The 16,324-nt window shown below is 40.0% G+C and overlaps 1 protein-coding gene across 3 annotated transcripts in view; it reads right to left on the reverse strand.

Annotated features, from left to right (window-relative positions):
* Positions 1–16,324, reverse strand: part of celf4 (CUGBP, Elav-like family member 4) — an 83,384-nt gene that overhangs the window by 23,056 nt on the left and 44,004 nt on the right. The window lies entirely within an intron of this gene.

A 16,324-nucleotide genomic window follows, 5' to 3' on the forward strand; every position in this document is an offset into this window, starting at 1 on the left:
GAGAGAGAGAGAGAGAGAGAGAGAGGGCAGGAGGAGAGCGAGAGAGAGAGAGAGAGAGAGAGAGAGAGAGAGAGAGAGAGAATGAAGGAGGGCAGGAGGAGAACTCAGGTCTGCCACTGAACCCTGAACCCAGTGACAGGAGCAGAAAGAAAGAACAGACAGAGACAGAGAGATGGAAAAAAGAGACTAAGTAAGTCTGATTAACATTAAAGGCGTACATGTGTCTTGTGCGTTATACTGCATTCTGTTGCCTTGTACCCATGTGCAATGACAAAAAATTGACATTTACTAGACGTTTACTAGACGTTTACTATACGTTTTTTATATTTTATTATATAATAGAAACCCTGTTTCACTACATTACATAACATGTATGTAATACTGTACGTATTTGACAAATAAAGAACCTTGAAGCTTGTATTCACAGTAACAAGCTGACGCTTGACTGCAGGAAATGTAAGACAAGTTGCAATATAGAAATTGGATATTCTGACTGGTCACCTTTATCTAGTCTAGCCTGGTGGGCGTGGTCTCTTTGAGCGTGACCCCGCCCCCATCCACAGGGCACAAGGCCTCACTGAATTCTTTGGCATAGATACTTGTACATTTGTAATATTTTGCTCAATACGTTTCTAGTAAATTACAATTATTATGCATTTCTTACACAGTGAAGTTTTGTCAGAATTAATATAATCTTGGCATGAAATACATCTAATAAATTTCGTCAGTTAGCTAACTTCAGCCTCCTTATCTTTCAGCCTATTGGATTCTCGACTCTGATTGGTCAGAATGTGTTGATCACGTTCTATAATAGTGACTCTGACTGCAAGGTGTATATCAATGTCCTCCTCCTGTAACACACTATTGTATTAGACAATTCAACGAGTCTCGAGTGTCAGTGCTTTGTAGCCGTCTACAAGGCTGTTTTCCAAAAGGAAAAGTTCTTTACCTCAAAGTCACATCACACCACCACATCGCTGGTTCTTTTGCTATGATGGCAAACCCCTCTTAATGGATATATATACATATATAGTGCAATAAATAACCCACAGTAATATAGTCAGACTGCACAAAGGCCACTGGGGTGCTTTCACTTAGGTCCGGTAGACACGAAAATGTCCCTAGTTGGAAGCTGAATTAAGAAACAGACCCATGGCCTTACATAAAGTTCACTTGTCATAATCTTACACACACACACACACACACACACACACACACACACACACACACACACACAGCCTGTTTTCCTTCTCCTCCTTCAACTCCCTCTATTTTTGCCCTTAAAGCCTGGCGAACAATTTTAATGCGTTTTGATGCATTATTTATTTTTCTCGTGCCTGCTGATAGCACAAGAGTAAAAGAGGGATGGAGGAGAGAGTGGAAACGAGACAGAGTGAAAGAAAGAGGGGAAAAGACAAAGACACGATTAAAGCAGGGTTCAATAGAAGAGAGAAACTGGGGAGCAGACCAAGGTCGCACACACACCACTGCCGTCGCCATCCCATCCTCATCTAACCCAAACCCACCCCCCTCTCCCCCAAACCCACCCCATCTCCACCACGCTGTCGCTGCAGGTCCGACCTCACATGCATTGTAATGCCCCACTGTGACTGGTACAAATGGATTACACTGGATGCTACTTGTATTCATGCACATCCACGCACACACACACACACACACACACACACACACACAATGGAAATGAGAGTTAGCTAGATAACAGATTGTTGGTGGTATCAATGTGTTTTTCTGCTATGGAATCACTAGGAAAATGAAGCTGTAACATTCAGACTCATACTGCAACACACTCCTTCTTATCTGTGATGAATCTGACTAGCAGCTGACTAGAGAGCTAGCAATCAGGCCTAGCAGGAGTCCATTTTCTTTATTTAACAGTGTAAAGCTGTAGATATGTTCCGTGACCGTTAAAAATATTAAAAAATGATTACAATGACAGGTTTAAGGTTTATCGTACCACATGTTTGCCTCATTATTGTCCTAACATCTCTAGTCGCTTACATCACTGAGGAATATAGTGAGGTAATCTCGTGTAACTGCTTGTTTTTGAGCTTCACTTAATCGCTCACAGCAAGATGGCAGCATTGAGCAAGCCAACCCCCTACAAGCAACTCTCTTCTATTTTACTGTGTTGTGGGAGAAAAAAATCCTTCCTCTGCCTTGATTTTACACAAAGAAACATCAGTGGAGACAAAGGATTGCACACAAATACTTGGGTATGAACACACACGCATGCACGCACGCACGCACGCACACACGCATACACACACACACACACACACACACACACACACACACACACACACAAACACACAATCCATATTTCCAGAGAAACACAAAAATACCACAATAACTCACAGGAGTGCAAGCATGTACACACACACAAACACACACACACACTCAACATTACTCCATTATGTCCATCCGCAGGGAGGCCTTGCCTTGCCGTAAGGATCTCTGTGAGGCTCCATGGAGCTTTATGGATTATGGAAACTGGCATATAGTGCAGAAGAACACGGGTTACGCTTTCTCTATTCTCTTCTGCCTTTCATAGCCATGGAGAAATCAGCAGCCAGAGCAACATGCTGCCTGACTTCTCTCTCCTCTGTTGCTCAATCTTGGTTTCACAGTTTCACCTTTCGTCTCCGCTTTCAATCTGCATTTTCGTTAAGCTCGTCAGCAAGAGGAAATTCCCATTGGTCCTTCAAATGAGGCAGATCATTTTCTGTACAACTAGAGATATCCAGAGTTAACTAGTGCTGTGAATCTTTGCTGTACCGTACATCATCCTAGTACAATGCTTATGAACACTGGGATTACTGTGATCGGTAACACATACAGTAAAAGGTAAAATTAATGAATTTATCCATTTAGTTATCTTTTGAGTCTGATTTTGACCCCCCCCACCCCCACCCCGCGCTTGTTTTCTGTCTTGAGCCAGGTGCTTCATGTTTTGTGTTTTCACAAGGTTTCGTTGTTTTTTTTTGTTGTTGTGCGTCGTTTGTTACCTGCTGTTCTCTGTTTTATGTTTTTTCCATTTTTCCCCTAGTGATTTCCTGTGTCCGTTGTATTTGTGATTTAATAAAACCCCTGTCTGCCTTCTATCCCTGTATTCTGGATTCTCCCCAGAGATACCGACTCCTGACAGGTTCTTCCAAAGGTTTCTTGCTCATGTTGTCTCAGGGTCTTAGTTTTTTCTTGTCACCTTTGGCTTGCTCATTAAAGCTATATGTCTTCATTTTGTTTCATTCATTCATTCATTCATTCATTCATTCATTTTCTACCGCTTAACCGAACCTGTGCATCATCGGGCAGCATGCAGGATACACCCTGGACGGAGTGCCAACCCATCGCAGGGCACACACACACTCTCATTCACTCACGCAATCACACACTACGGACAATTTTCCAGAGATGCCAATAAACCTACCATGCATGTCTTTGGACCGGGGGAGGAAAAGAGAGTACCCGGAGGAAACCCCCGAGGCACGGGGAGAACATGCAAACTCCACACACACAAGGCAGAGGCGGGAATCGAAATTTTACAGGATTAAGGTCAACAGGATTAAGGTCAAACCAGAAATCTTTATCTTGATATATTATCTTCAGTAACCATTTCAGGAATGGTTGTTATAGATCATCTAGCTCAATGTGTATTGTGTTCTGAGATGCTTTTCAGCACAGCATGGGTTTAAAGAGTGGTTACTTGAGACTTCCTTTCAGCATAAAGTAGTTTCGGCACCTTCTTCTCTGACCGATCTTATCATGATAGATAGATAGATAGATACTAGATAGATAGATAGATAGATAGATAGATAGATAGATAGATAGATAGATAGATAGATAGAGGTAGATTTATATAATCAGCATCTATAAATTTACTATATCCAAGATCCAGCACTACATACACAGTAAGGATTATGACCAGTTCTGTATCCTAAGATAATGAATCAATGGCAGCTTTTTTTTTTTTTTTTTTTTTTTTTTACACCTTTCCCACATGACATTGTTGATCACGAATCAAGATGGGAACATCATCTTCACAACCGTTTTACACCCCTTTCATTTCTTCCTTAATTTATTCACTAAAATAAGTTCATTAGTGAGCACAGATGTTTTATACCTGCTTGGCAAAGTCTAATTTAGTACGTGTCTGTTAAACAGGAACTCCTACTACACATTTTCCATCCAATTTAAGAAGGAAATATTTCCTTACTGTTTTTATTTTTACAAGGAAATCATTCGAGTATAGGGAAGATAAATGATCTGCATGTGCTTTTCTAGATAGGTCTGTAAGTCAGGACAACATGAGACAACATAGCTGACCTGCTAGTTCCTCAGGAGCTCTTGGTTCTACTCAGCTACAAACTGTTGTAAAAAAGGATATTATTTACTGTCCGTTATCATCCAAATGAGGATGAGGTTCACTTCTGAGTCTGGTTCCTCTTAAGGTTCCTTCCTCATATCATCTCAGGGACTATTTCCTCATCACCGTCACCTCTGGCTTGATCATTACGGAAAATTGTTAGAGATAAATAGTAACTTGTACTTATGTAAAGATGCTTTGAGACAATGTGGATTGTTAAAAGTGCTATAGAAATAAATTGAATTGAAATAAACATGGGAAAGGAAACAACTAATAAATAACACCAGACAAATAAATTATGAATTTCTCCGGGGCATACACACACAGGTTTGGGTTCTGAACGTATATAATATAATAAATAAGTTAAGCGCACAGTCACTGCACAATTTTAACACACACACACACTCACGCACGCACACACACACACACACACACAGTTGTGTAGTCATGCACTTATGCGACTTTGTTTTGAAGTGCACTTCAGGTACCCGAATGATGTGCTTATTCTACTTAAAAAAAAAAAAAAAAAAGTGTGGAATGTTGGACACTTCATGCACTCAACACTCACGACTTTGCTTATGTAGCGGAAGAGGAAATCTCGATACAACCCTTCAAAATCTCATCCACTATCATACGGTAAAGTGATCTTTGTTATTCAGGATGTTAGAGGAAGTCAGTTTCGAAGAGTTTAAAAGAGTTGTTTCCCTTTTCCTTCTGCATTGCATCCAGTGCACACAGGTGTCAGCTAAAATTTGGATTTAGCTGAATTTTTGAAATCGCTACTGTGCTCTTAACTCGTTCTCATTTCAAATCCCTTCTCCTTTTCACACAAGTGGATCCTAAGATAAGTCTTGAACCTGTCAGAATCCTGTGGCTCATTGTAACCCTTCCGGAATGACATGCGGCACGCTGTCTGAAACTCTTCCAATCCCCACGTCTCCTTCTACCGTGTGCTGTAAAGCCTGCCTATCTTCAACCACCAGCCAAATCGTTCTGCACCTTGACAGCGTCCAAAGGGTTCAATTAAAGGATCAAGATGTGTGAAATATTCCATGCGTTTGGAGGCAGTCCCATAAATTGTGTCAAACCGAAATGAGACAACTTTACTACAGTGAGTGAAAACTTCTCCCGGGGCTTCAGAGAACGTGACCTTGCTTTGCATAGAAGCCTCCGGGTAACAGCTGCACTCTAAAACACCCGCCTCATTATTCAGCGCCGATGCTATGACAATATCACTGCTATAAAGAATACTGCACCGTGAATACAGTGACTTACTGACTGGTGGAGGAGTTTTCAGTCACGACTATGGGCTGTGTCGAGCTGCTGACGTGAACTACAATTCTCTGAATGGAAATGCATGAACGCAGACCATAATTTAGTCATATCCTGCCAAGTTATGGCTCACGAGCCGGTCGATAGGACCTCACAAAGGATACAACATTACTTTGAACGTCATGCGCTTTACATAATGCGCATACAAAACAATAGCAACATATTAGTGTGTGAGATTCACTTATTACACCTGAACTAATCTATTATATAATCAGGTTACGCATCTCCTGTCAATCGCAACAGGATTAGACATATGAAAGAAAGAAACAGCTCCAATAAGCTGCCTCTGGTGATTACAACAAGAGCAGTAAAAAGACAGCATTGATCTGACAACAGAAAATAAAATAAAGTGGAGGAGTGAGGGAGATGACAGGAGTGAAGTGTGCGGGATAGATAACACAATGAAGTTTAAGGATATTTCCTGTCTTCTATGCTTCCTTCCTTCCTTCCTTCCTTCATTCCTTCTTTCCTTCCTTCCAACCAATCCTTCTTTCCTTCCAATGTAAAAAAAACCCAACATTTTAGTTACATATGCCCTTCCTTCCTTGGAAAATCAATCTTTCTTTCTTTCTTTCTTTCTTTCTTTCTTTCTTTCTTTCTTTCTTTCTTTCTTTCTTTCTTTCTTTCTTTCTTTCTATAATTTGGTTTTACCCTACCTTTCTTCCTTCTTTATCATGAACACAACCACAATTTGCTTATATCTTTCCTTCCTTCCTTCCCTCCCTCCTTCCATCTTTAGTCCTTCACTCTCTTTCTTTCTGTTTGTCAGCTCATTTTGCGGTGCGTTGTTGCTCGGCCATAAATCCTGCATTCTCACCCAGAAGTAGGCATAAATCACGCTGCACCACAGACCTGCCTTTACTGTATTTGCTTTTACTTATCAAATGAATAAGAAATGAAAAACAAGCCCCCAAAAAACTTAGCAAACAGGGAGTCTCTCTCTCTCTCTCTCTCTCGCTCTCTCTCTCTCCTTTCCTTTCCCCTTGTGCCTTTCTGATCCTCTCCACAATCCCCTGGCACAAAAGTGGTGGCTCTAAGTGCACTTGTGTAATTGGTGGAAGATTATTTATGAGTTTTACAGTGGTGCTTTCATTTGTTGCCCCTCTTTCCACATGACTGGAGGGGCAATCAGGGCTCGAGTCGAGCAGCGTTCCGCTTGTGATTTGGCTGCATGAACCTGACCTTGTGCTGTTCTTCATACAGAGTCACAAGAGGTGACTGAGTGTGAGGTAGAGGAGGACAGAACCGTATCTCTTTCTTCCTAGGGGAGGGCTGAGGAGAGGATATTCTTAGACGTACATAAGAATGTACCTATTGTACACCACCAAGGGGAAAAAGAGCTGGGTGGGGGTGGGGGTGGGGAATTGGGGACTTTCAAGATCCTAACAGATTCTGAAGAGCTTCTAATTTTCATAATGATTTTATGATTGGAGAATGACTACAGATGACAAACGTATGATAGCGAGAACAAACCAACACCCTACGTGCGAGGCGCTAATGTTCTAGCCCACAATTCAATTCTTTTGTCCTGTATTGATAACCACCAAGGTAGCCACAAATTCTTTTCTGCACCGTCTGTTTTCATTGGCTGTGGATGGATTCATTCGAATTAAAGTTGTTGACCACTAATACATATTAGACTAGGTTCAGAGTCCAGTTATATACCAAAGAAATTCCATATGTTCAGGTTCACTCAGAATGACCTGAAACTTGATCCCCATACAAGAAATTAGAGCCTGTATTTCTCCCACACATGCCGTTACTGACCATGAAAATCTGTACAGAAGCTTTTTTCCTTCCTTCCTTCCTTCCTTCCTTTTTCCAATGGTTATATATGTTCTTTCTTTCTTTCTTTCTTTCTTTCTTTCTTTCTTTCTTTCTTTCTTTCTTTCTTTCTTATAAATGCAACCATTCTTTTCCTTCCTTCCTTCCTTCCTTCCTTCCTTCCTTCCCTTTTCCAATGGTTATATATGTTCTTTCTTTCTTTCTTTCTTTCTTTCTTTCTTTCTTTCTTTCTTTCTTTCTTATAAATGCAACCATTCTTTTCCTTCCTTCCTTCCTTCCTTCCTTCCTTCCTTCCTTCCTTCCTTCCTTCCTTCCCATTGTTATATAAGTTTCTTTCTTTCTTTCTTTCTTCTTTCTTTCTTTCTTTCTTTCTTTCTTTCTTTCTTTCTTTCTTTCTTTCTTTCTTTCTTTCTTTCTCATGAAAGCAACCATTATTTTCCTTCCTTCCTTCCTTCCTTCCTTCCTTCCTTCCTTCCTTCCTTCCTTCCTTCCTTCCTTTCCATTATTATATCTTTCTTTCTTTCTTTCTTTCTTTCTTTCTTTCTTTCTTTCTTTCTTTCTTTCTTTCTTTCTTATGAAAGCAACCATTATTTTCCTTCCTTCCTTCCTTCCTTCCTTCCTTCCTGCCTTCCTTCCTTCCTTCCTTCCCATTATTATATCTTTCTTTCTTTCATTCTTTCTTTCTTAAAAAAACATTTTCATCCTTTATTCACAGGAATCATCTAACAACATCTAACCTTATTTCCCATTATCATATGTCTTTCTTTCTTTCTTTCTTTCTTTCTTTCTTTCTTTCTTTCTTTCTTTTAAAAAAAGCAACAGCATGAATGATTTCCCTGATTCTGGCTGACACTCATTTTGATGACTAGCTTTGGTTTTTTTATGTGAATGAAGAGTTTTTGCTGTTACTATGCGGATCTTTTTAAAATGTTTTAAAATGAGCACATTACAACACAATTCACATACTATATAACACACAAACACACACACACACACACAAACATCATCCTTCCTGCCAGCTTTTCTCCCTTATCCCATCATCAGCTATCAGCAGCCAGCCTGATTAAATATAGAACAAACACACAAACACACACACAGACAGTGGCATAGAGGAAAAAAAAAAAAAAACAGCTGATACTGCGAAGAGCTTCCTTCTGCTCCTACTGAAGCTGAACTATGGAGAATCGAAGCTAATTTGGTGGAGTGGATGCATGAACACAGACCTTTGCATGCTCACAATGATCGATCATTGAGCTCACATTGTTGTCGAGTTGCTAAGTGTGTTACGTTGCTAACGCTTCACAGCACCTACCTGTCTATCATTCTTCTCTCTCCTCTGATGGCTACCAATCACTCATAGATTACGCCGGACATTTCTAGAAATTGCTGCTTGGTGAAAAAAAGTCTATTTGTGCTGCAGCGATTAGTCCATGTCAACACACACACACACTCACACACACACACACACACACACAAAAATGATTGATGAGAATTTTTAGAATCGCTGCATCATTCATCGAACGAAGACAAAATGCGCTTTTAGCCGAATGACAGTTTTCAGAGGACACAGTGACTTATATATATAATTAGTAAAATGGCAATCTCAGTGACAGGGCAATTTTTGAAACCATGACCAAATGATAAGCAGCCGCAATGATCTATGCTTCTAGACACATTATCAGTTTTGATTTGTGGCATTGTGAAGGATGTAAAAAAATAAATGAATATTACATTGCATACTGTACAGTATATGTACAGTCTGACAGATAAATAGCATGCAGCGAAACTAAGCCACAAAGAACATATAGAATCTGTCTCTTTGCTATAACGTCATCCAGTTTTGAAGCTGGATGGAAGAGTAGAGTTAAGTTGATTATTTTAGAGTCATGTAGAATAGAGTAGTGTATAAAAAAGTAGTAAAGTTATGAGTATAATTGAGGAGAGCATGTGGTAGCCTAGTAGTTAAGGTGTTGGGCTACCAATCGGGAGGTTGTGAGTTCGATCCCAGGTCCACCAAGCTGTCACTGTTGGGCCCCTGAGCAATGAGATAATGTAAGTTGCTCTGGATAAGGGCGTCTGCCTAATGCTGTAAATGTAAATGAGAGCAAAGGAGAGTGTTGTAGGGCCAAGTTGAGTAGAGAAGAATACTCTAGGAAAGAGAAGTGTAGAGTAGAATAGAGCAGAGTAAAGTAGGGTATTGTATAGTAGTAGAGTAGAGTAGTGTAGTATGGAGTATAGTGGATAAAAGTAAAGTTTCTGAGAGTTCAGTTGAGTAGTGTAGAGTTTTGTAGTAGGTAAGTGTATAATAGATCAGAGTAGGGTAGTGTACAGTAGAGTAGTTCCGAGTTGTGTAGTAGGTAAAAGTAAAGTAGTGTAGAGATGAATAGTGTACAGCAGTGAATAGTATTGTAGAATATAGTAAGTAAACGTAGAGTTGAATAGATTAGTGAATAGTAGAGCAGTGTAGAGTAGTTTGTAGTACAGTCGGCAAAAGTAGAGTAGTGTATATGTTATTAGTGTAGAGTTGAATAGAGTAAAGTAGGTGGGGTATTGTAGGTGAAATTAGAGTAGTGTAGAGTTGAGTATAGCAGTCTATAGTTGAGTAGAACAGTGTAGAATAGAATAAATTAGTCTATTGTCGAGTTGAGAAGAAAATTGTAAAGTAGTACAGTGTAGTGTTGAATAGAATTAAGTATAACAGTGTAGAGTAGAGCAGTGTACAGTAGAGAAGAGAACATTAGTCCATTGTAGAGCTGAGTAGAGACGTGTGGAGTAAAGTACAGTAGTATAATGTTGTGTTCAGTAAAGTTGATATTAAAAGCGAAGAATTAAGTAGAATAGTGTAGAGAAAATTAGTATAGTGTAGAGTTAGGTAGAATAGTATAGAGAAAATTAGTATAGTGTAGCGTTAGGTAGAACAGTATAGAGAAAATAAGTATAGTGTAGAGTTGAGTAGAATAGTATAGAGAAAATTTGTATAGTGTAGAGTTGAGTAGAATAGTATAGAGAAAATGAGTATAGTGTAGAGTTGAGTAGAATAGTATAGAGAAAATTTGTATAGTGTAGAGTTCAGTAGAATAGTATAGAGAAAATTTGTATAGTGTAGAGTTGAGTAGAATAGAGTATATTAGCCGAATGTAGAGTTGAGTAGAGTCGTATAGAGTTAAATAGAGTAGTATTTAGTATAGTGTAGCATAGCACGGTTAGGTTCAAATATCAAATCATTTTCTACAATTAACCCTCTGTATGTATCGTATCTATAATTATGACACTGCGTCGTAATTTTCCCCCAAACTAAAGGACAGCTGTTGTCTCAGAGGCGTAAATTCCAATCAAAGCCGTCAAACCGCTACCCAGTTTTAAACTGCTGCAGACATATTGCTCCAGGAATGGTAGTAATCTCTTCAGAGCAGGATCTAGTCACAAATACCTTGTAAAGATGCCCTGAGTATAGTAAGAGTCTAGGATGAGCAGCTGCTGTCACATTCAGACAATAACACACCTGTGAGAAGCCCTTGAATCGTACTCGTTTATACAACGAATAACACGTGCATCTGTGCTCATAAAAGACAGCGATGCAAATGCTGTTCCCATGAGCACTCCAACAATAACCTTCGCACACACACACACACACACACACACACACACACACACTTCTGCATGGATTCTCCAATAATTATGAATTATGAATGTTTTTCTAATCCCACTTCCATTTGTGCCTGAAGGAATACTGACCAATCATGAATGCTCCATATATTCTAACAAACATAGCTGGGGTTATTTCTTAAAATACAAACAAATCAGTGATTAAAACCAAAGTGACCTTGAGCAAGATTTTGTACTGTTTTTACTGTAGATGATTCCATTTGCTTAACGTTTCCAGAATCTTCCGTGACTGGATCTATGGGAAGGTTTCACCGTGTAGTTACCAGACTTTCAGACAGACTAAAGACCGCATGAGACTTCATATCTGCTTGGATTTTTTTTTTTACTGTGTGTTACAGGAGTGCTGTTATTATTGACACAGCACTGTTCAACACACAGGGAATGTTCTGAAACTCATATTAAAGTAGTCTCGTAAATATAATGGCGGCGATCACATTTACGTTTAATTTTATTTATTTTTTATAATACATAGCCTGTAGCCTCTGACACTATATTTATATCTCCATCTGTTACAACCTGATTTTGACTACTGCGATCTTTCATCCTTCATCTTTTCTGTCCCATATCTTTTCGGTTCGCTACACCCAAGTAGTAGACACACAGGTTCGGGGTTCGATTCCCGCCTCCACCTTGTGTGTGTGGAGTTTGCATGTTCTCCCCGTGCCTCGGGGGTTTTCTCCGGGTACTCCGGTTTCCTCCCCCGGTCCAAAGACATGCATGGTAGGTTGATTGGCATCTCTGGAATATTGTCCGTAGTGTGTGATTGCGTGAGTGAATGAGAGTGTGTGTGTGCCCTGCGATGGGTTGGCACTCCATCCAGGGTGTATCCTGCCTTGATGCCCAGTGACGCCTGAGATAGGCACAGGCTCCCCGTGACCCGAGGTAGTTTGGATAAGCGGTAGAAGATGAATGAATGAATGAATGAACAAGCACTTGGGGCATCTCAGAGAGCAGAAATGGGTTTGATATCAGCATTTACTTTAAAGCTGAAGAAAAAAAAAATACAAATTCTGTGTCTACTTTTTTTTTAATATACTGTAGGCTTCATATTAACCACCAATGTAGTGACAAAGATCAACATGTCCACAACAAAACAGACACCAACTCTACGTTTAGGTTTGTAATAAAATGTTTAATTTTTATTCTTGTCTTGTTTGTTACTAGCTAGCTGATATTAGCCGTTCAGTAACTACAACGTGTCCTTCAAAATCACATTACAACAAGACTGTACACGATTTTTTTGTTGTGACCCAATGAAAAAAAAAATCTATTTTTTACCCAATTTAATACCCAAAGAAACCTCAGCTATACTCTTGCGCTGAAAGACTCGAACATAGAGTACAAACGATCCTAATTCCACATACGAGGTTTAAACTAGGACCTTAAAGCATTTGCTATGGCATCTCTACAGATTTGCTGTCGATCAGCAGAGTTTTTAGTCTGTCAAAGATGCTTTATTATTCTGATAGATTAGACAGGAAAGCTAAGATAAAGACTGAGATGAAGTCCCTCGGTATCTAGCCTTACTACCGAGGTTATTGTATTGCAAAACCTGCAAACCGATCTTTTTGCTTTGATGTAAAAATGCGTCTATATCAAATAAAAATAAAAGCCTTTTTTCATTTTAGAAAGGTAAGAAAAACAGCAGTTCTTAATGCTGCTACTGAAAATATAAAGTAATCTCGTTTTGCTTTGTCTTGTCCGTCTTGAGATGATACTGACTCAAATAAAATTGCAGTTTAATAGAAATTGAATACAGCAATGAGTGTAATGTGAACAACTAAACCAGAACAACTAAACCAGTTTAACACAATTAAAATGAATTTTTTTAATCCAATTTAGATGGCTCTTTTCAGAATTCTTTTGGGGGGGGTGGGGGGGGGGGTGTCCATTATTATTATTATTATTATTATTATTATTATTATTATTATTATTATTATTATTATTATTATTAAAATACAATTTCAGGCAAGAAAATACAGCAAATTCAAACTCAATTTCCTTTCAACTAAAAATTGAACATTGTATTATGAAAGGAAAAAAAATGTCTATTTAATGAAGTGTTTGTATCATTTGACAAATTTAATTTTCTTTTCTGAAAATATTTCATTCATACATTCATGTCATTTCAAAAACCTTTCACAGTGTTATCTCTATATATGAGAGGGATTCTACTTTTTTTTGGCTTCTGTTCTTTCTATTGCTCAATTTTGTCACGTATACATATTATTTTGTCACGTATTCATTACAGCACAGTGAAATTCTTTCTTCACGTATCCCAACTTTGGAAGTTGGGGGTAATAAAACAGGGTCAGCCATGATACAGCACCCCTGGAGCAGTAAGGGCTAGGGGCCTTGCTCAAGGGCCAAACAGTGGCAGCTTGGCAGTGCTGGGGCTTGAGCCTGATCCTACAATCAACAACCCAGAGCTTAACCACTAAAGCCACCACTGCCCCTAGGGTTCTAATTACAGAACTCCAGCATTCTATTTAGAACCCCAAGGACCCTCTTAGATAAAGAAGATGAATCATTTCTAAGACCTGGCGCTTGCCTTCTCTTCTTTTACTACCACTTGCTTTTCTTCCTAATATTTCTAGGAATTTCTGACCATACTTTGCCAAAAAAAAAAAAAAAAAAAAAAAAAAAAGAACAGGTAACTGAAAATCGCACGTCTTTCTGCGTATCTCCTTCTCTTCCTCACGATCACACAATGTAAAGAATGAAATTTGGACCGCACGCATGCCGCTTCACCTTCAAAGAAAAATGGATAACAAAGAGCATGAGTCAGTGAAATCAGTTTCTCGGGTGCACTTATCTCTCCCGTGCTTTCAGACGAGTCCTCCATTCATCTATACTCTACCTACTGCGTCACCTGAAGCTCTCTGCGAGGAAGGTTGCAGCCTCTTGGAAGATGATTAAAATCTTAAATAATTTAAAATACAATCCCAAAGAAGAGAGAAATAAAACGGGTGAGGGAAGAAAAAACAAGAGGGACAATGAGAAAGAGAGGGAGAGAGAAAGAGACAGAGAGAGCGAGAGAGAGAGAGAGAGAGAAGCACTCTGAGCTGAAAGGAAACACTGTAATATTTTTGACCTTTGGAAGAAAAGGGAAATAGTGTCCTTCTCTTCTCTGGGTGTACGGAGAGAGCCGAGGTTCTGTCCCCGCTCCTTTAATTTACTTCTTCTCCTTTTCAGACAACTTCTTCTCTGAACTCAGGGAGGGCAGCCAAGCCGGTCAGCTTGAGCTCCCGTACAGCAAGGGGTATCGTTTTCATTATTAATGTCCGAGAGTTAGACCCAAAATGTGCCGGGTAAATATGCAATCAGGAGCTGGCGAAGAACAGCGAGCTCACTGCGTGAGGTTAAAGATGACCGAGAAAACGTTTGGGAGGAGTGTGAGCGGTTACGGTTATTACGACTGGAATGCTGTAGACACATGGGTCATGTGGGTGACTCTCAGTAAGCTGGAAGAAAGAAGCTGAGCTGGTGAGGATCATATCCAGGGAATACTGTGCCTGAAGCGTCGTATAATCACAGACAGTCCTTTTTGGGACGAAACTGCTATACCACCGTGTCCCCCTCGAATGATATCGTCAAAGCATTTAGTTATTTTTTGTCAAGTAAATATCTAGAAGCATTTCAGTGTACACAGTGACTTTGCAACTCTTTATTCTGAACAGTAAGTTTTTTACTCTCTCTTTTTATTAGGACAGGAGAAAGCCGCAGTGTGTCTCAGGAGAGGATTGGACTGTCTGTTACAAGCAGAGAAAGTCCTGTCTGGCTCTCTTTCCAGAGACTTGGCCGACCATTTACACAACCAAACAAAAATCAATGGCTTAATGATCCAAATCCAGTAATAGAAAGAGTAAAAAAAAAACACACACTCCCTCTAAAACAATAAAACGTCTTTTGGCAAATGCAACTCCGTTTTGTGTCACAGTGTGTGTCCGCATGAGTGTGTGTATGTGTGTGTGTGCTCACCCTGGCTTGGTGGTGCAAACTATATTGATTTATTGATTGTCTTTTTTTTTTCCCAGCCTCCTTCGCTCTTTCTCTTCCTCAGCGTGCCCCGCTTATAGAAGCTTCGGGGATGGGAAGACAGAGAGCGTGCTGTGAGTCGGCTGTCCTGCTGCTTATATCATCCAGATTTATTAGCCTGGGTCACAACCAAATCAAAACCTTGACCCATCTGCTCAGTACAATTTACAAGTGCCTTCCAGGAGCTTGGGAGAATTTGGCAGGGGTTGCGCTGTCCCTTCTGGGCCTCTGGGCCGGTGCCCTGTTGTAAGCCCACCTTCTCTGGGTAATTTAACGATTAGTGGACAGCTCGTGCTTTATGATTTACCTCGGCGAAGCGTAGAGCTGTGCTTGTTAGCCTGCACCAATCTAACATCTTAGCATGTAGTGTTAATCCTTTAAGCTAGACCTGGGTTGCCAAAACTTTTTCCCCCCGCTGAACCCGTTCACCGTAAATGTACCTTAAGTATCCTTGAGGCTTTATGTAGGATAACATTAAATACAACTTTGTAATAAACAGCATTAATGTCATATTTTCAGGTACCCAAATTAGCCAATCATGTAGCGGATGTAAAACTACATCAGGGTCCGTTGCTGTCAGGCTACATTGTGAACATACTCTGTAATGTTTTTCTTATGAATGTCAAATCCCTCAGCTAGATTTTTTCAGGCTACACCTACGATGAAGAAAGAACAAGGTGATGTCACAGATATTTGGATGCTGCTATGTAGGGACGGATCCTAAACCTGCACAAAACAGGGCTGTACACTACCTATCCATCTTGACGCTTCCTTTTGAATGAACTTGTGTCTGTTTGGTTCTCGTGGTGCACGCTGCAGGAGCCACAGGTAGGCCGCATTGAACTGCTGACAAAAATAATCACCGTGATCTAAGTGAAAAAAAAAAGAAACCCTCGGCGCTATGTAAAAAAAAAAAAAGTGCAAAGTCAGTGAGCGGCGGAGCGGCTCCTCGATCCGAGTGTGGTTGTCATGACGACTTGTTATCCCCACTACTCCCTAAGGCAGCTGGGAAATCAGGAGGGGAGGGCTACTGGGATCGAGGCTATTCTTAAACACACAGCAACAGGCAAATGCAATTACAGACACAGCGAGCCAGTGGCCTAATCAAATCAGCAGGGA

This window comes from Tachysurus vachellii, chromosome 17, assembly GCF_030014155.1.
Source record: "Tachysurus vachellii isolate PV-2020 chromosome 17, HZAU_Pvac_v1, whole genome shotgun sequence".
NCBI classification, from domain to species: Eukaryota; Metazoa; Chordata; class Actinopteri; order Siluriformes; family Bagridae; genus Tachysurus; species Tachysurus vachellii.